Genomic DNA, 3646 nt, shown 5'->3' on the forward strand with positions numbered 1-3646 from the left:
CATTTTGGTGTATACAATTTCAGGAGATAGGTAAGCAATGCCTGCTTAGAAGTCATTGTTACATAGTTTATTATATGCTTTTTCTTTTCTTAATGTTTTCTGCCATAATAGCTGAATGGGTAAACATTATTCCATCATATAGGTACACTATAACTTACTGAATTGATGCTCTATTGTTGGAAATTTAGGTTGTTTCCAGTAACTCGCCATTATTACCAGGGCTGTGATACCATGATGACCATCACTGTAGCCATATATTTGTACACGATCATGATTATTTCCTGATGATAAATTCCTGGAAGTTGGGGTTGCTGCACCAAAAGGTATGTAAAAATTCTAAAACACATAAACATATTGTCTGATTGCCTACAGTCTGTGTAGATTTATCTTCCGGCCCCCAACCTGTGAGAAGGCTGATTTCCCCCTATTTTTGTCAAAAACTGGTGAATTTTTAATTTTTTGCTAATTTGCTGTGTAACAAATACTCTATGGTTTCAGTAAGCACTTACTTGATAAGTAATGGGGACACATTTTTTTGTGTTTACTGTTAATTTAACTCACAGGTTTTAAGTTACTTTTTCATCTTTTTCAATTTTTTGTTTTTTTTTTAACCATTTTGTGAATAGCTAATTTATTGAATCTCCTTACTAGTTGAATCATTCTTTAGCCATTGCTTTTAGATTTTCTGGGAAGATAATTATGGAATCTTTAAATTATGGTAATTTTTGTTTCTCCTTTCCAGTATTTATACTTTTTTTTTTTTTTTCTGAGTACATTGACTAGAACTTCTCTTTGTCCTTTCCTTTAAGTCCTGGAGGATTTCTTGAGCTGGTTTTAATTCCCTGCTTACTTTTCTTCAGCATGTAATATGTTGCTCATTACTCCATTGTGTTTTTAAATGTGATGTTTATATCTTTTATTGCCAAGTATTTTTTCCTGGTTTGAGATTTTTTTCTCTGTTTCTCCTCTGGTTTTATACATGCAGTGTGCTCTTGAATCTCACTGAGATGAACATACTAGAGGTTTTCCTGAAGTTTTCTTATTTCCTAAAATAACGCATGCTTTTAACTTATCAGATTTCAATATAGAAGAGAACTGATAAGTTCTCTATAAAAATATAGATATTTTTGCTATATTTAGGGATTTTTCTTTGTTCATTCTTAGAGTGAGCACTCTTCATGCATTTCCAAAATGAAGAGTGAAGATAGTCTTTGTCCAACATAGAGTGGGTGTTTGTTCAAACACTTAACATGTTAGTCCAGATGCTGGAAGCCACCTGCCTTCATTACCAGGCCCTTTGTGTTCACTGGAAGTTGTGGGGTCAGTGTGTTTCTAATACTTGCTTGTTTTATCAGAGAAGCTGGTTAATGCTTTCATTGACTGCCTCATGGTTTGCCCACTGTCTTAGTTGCTGTAACTCAGACTTAGGGGCCATTCGTGGTGATTCTTTTACTTCTAGCATCTCTTTTTTTGGCCTGTCTCTTAAATGTCAATGCTCCATGGACTTTACCTTTAGTCTCCTTTTTCCTCATTCTCCACCCTCTTCATTGTCTCTATTGCCCCCATACTCAGCTTCAACTACCTCCTGTATGCTTATGACTACCCAAATCTATATCTCCAGCCCAGACATCTCTCTTGAATATAAAACTCAACATCTTGTGGATGTTCCTCAGGTGATTCACACAGAACATGCACAAAAATGATTTTATAACAGGAGACTCCTGGGATGTACAAATAGTCTTCATCCTGTCTGGAAGTCACAGTGACAACAGCAACAGAACATTGGGGAGCTCAGGTGCCACCTGCACGCTTATGTTCCTACCGGAGAGTCAGTCATTTTCTCTCACACTTGGTTATGTCACCAGCACTTATCATGCAAAACAATGAAATATGAGCAATGAAATATGAGCGAGAAGGGTTGTTGATGCTATGAAAACCCTATTAAGAAACTTTACAAAGAATCTGATAACTTCGGTTCATTTAAAAATGCTGCTGAATTAGATATGACTTGGTTAGCCATAAATCCAGGGACTTTGGCTTTGACCATGTTGGAGTAATGAGTACCAGGTTCACCCTTCCACAAAAACAATGAAAAATCAAGGCAAAATATAGCAAGCAATGGTTTTCAGACATTGGAAATCCGGTAGCAGAGGACAGGGATCATGAGAGGGGAAACAGAGGAGGTGAGCCCTGTAAATTCCCAGCAGTGAATCCCCCTGAGTCTCAGGTGAGGGCTCAGCAGCTCAGATATGTGAAGCAACACCCCCAAAGCTGGAGAAGGAACCACCAGATGGATTGGAGGAAACGATGCCTATGTTTTGCCTTTGAGGGCGGTGTTAGACCTACTAAGGTTGAAGCTGAGAGAGACCAAGGAGAGTCGTCAACAGGATATGGGTGAGGAAGTAAGTCATGGAGGACTCGTCTTTGGGCAGAGTGGATATTCTGGGTGTCCCATGTTTTGTTTTTTTGTTTTTGATGTTGTTTTTTAAGTAGATTTTTAATTGGAGAAAAACATACATAAGAAATGTGTACACACTATAATGTGCTCATTGAGTTTTCACTAACACTGTAAACCAGGTCAAGAAATAGAAAGCTCCCAGAAGCTCCTTTCTTGCTGCCCCCTGTCATTGAGCCCCTCCCAGCCCCCTCTCCCCATGACCCCTCATTTTCCTCTGCTGGGCCCCTTTACAGTCTTCTCTAGGCTGCTGATGCTGCTTCTCTGGTTGATACTGACCAGCCAGTTATGAGCTCTGTGTGGCGTGGCAGATGTCCAAATGCTGGCTGTCTTGGGGGTGTTGCTTGAAGCCTTTGGAATGCCCTGTAGGGCCTCCCCTACTGCCCATTTCCCTGACACAGGCATTCTGGCTCTGGACTGACGTCCATTCTTCATCAGCTCCATTACTAAAGTCCGCTCGCCTGGCAGGCAGCCTTCTTGGTGGGGTACCGGAAAGATGGCCCAAGCCCAGCTGCGTTCCACAGTGTCCCCTCAACCCATGGGAAACATGTGTCCTGGACATGCCCAGCAGTGGGCTAAGGCCTGCTCTGTGCTCCCTCTCCTGCATTTGCCTCTGGATCTCTTTTATCCTGTCCAGATAGACACATGTGCAGCTTAGCAAATCTGTTAAGAATGGGGATCCCCAGTTGGAGAATGCCACAGTGGATCCCCTTCCTGTGGGCCCTCATCATCACCGTAGGAGATTGTCCTGGATTCTCTCCCCTTCTTGTTTAGCATGACACCTATACCTACCTCTCTCCCCTTTCTCTTCTCATTCTTTTTTTTAAAGTGGGTAGGGGTGGAGAGTCTCTGGGGAGCAAGGCCAATGTTTTAAGGGTATCAGAGGCTTCTTTTAATCAGGCACAGTGGGGCATGTAGACCCAGAAATGACTGTCATCAAGTAGGAAGTTTATTATGCTCACAGATTCCCTAGAAACAGGGGACATGGCACACAGGGCCACATGGGGAGCCCCAGAGTCAGTCTGGAGCCAGAGGGGGAAGAGGGAGCTGTGGGCAGGAGCCTCTCTTGTGGTTTCTGTGGGAAGGAATAGGCAAGGCAGGGTGAGCAGGCTCAGGATTGGCCAGTTTGAATAGTTTCAGCTGCCTCTGGGGCATAGGGGCTGTCCCTAGTTGTCTGGTACCTGGCCCTGG

Source organism: Zalophus californianus, chromosome 16 (assembly GCF_009762305.2).
Source record: "Zalophus californianus isolate mZalCal1 chromosome 16, mZalCal1.pri.v2, whole genome shotgun sequence".
In the NCBI taxonomy this organism is placed as follows: Eukaryota; Metazoa; Chordata; class Mammalia; order Carnivora; family Otariidae; genus Zalophus; species Zalophus californianus.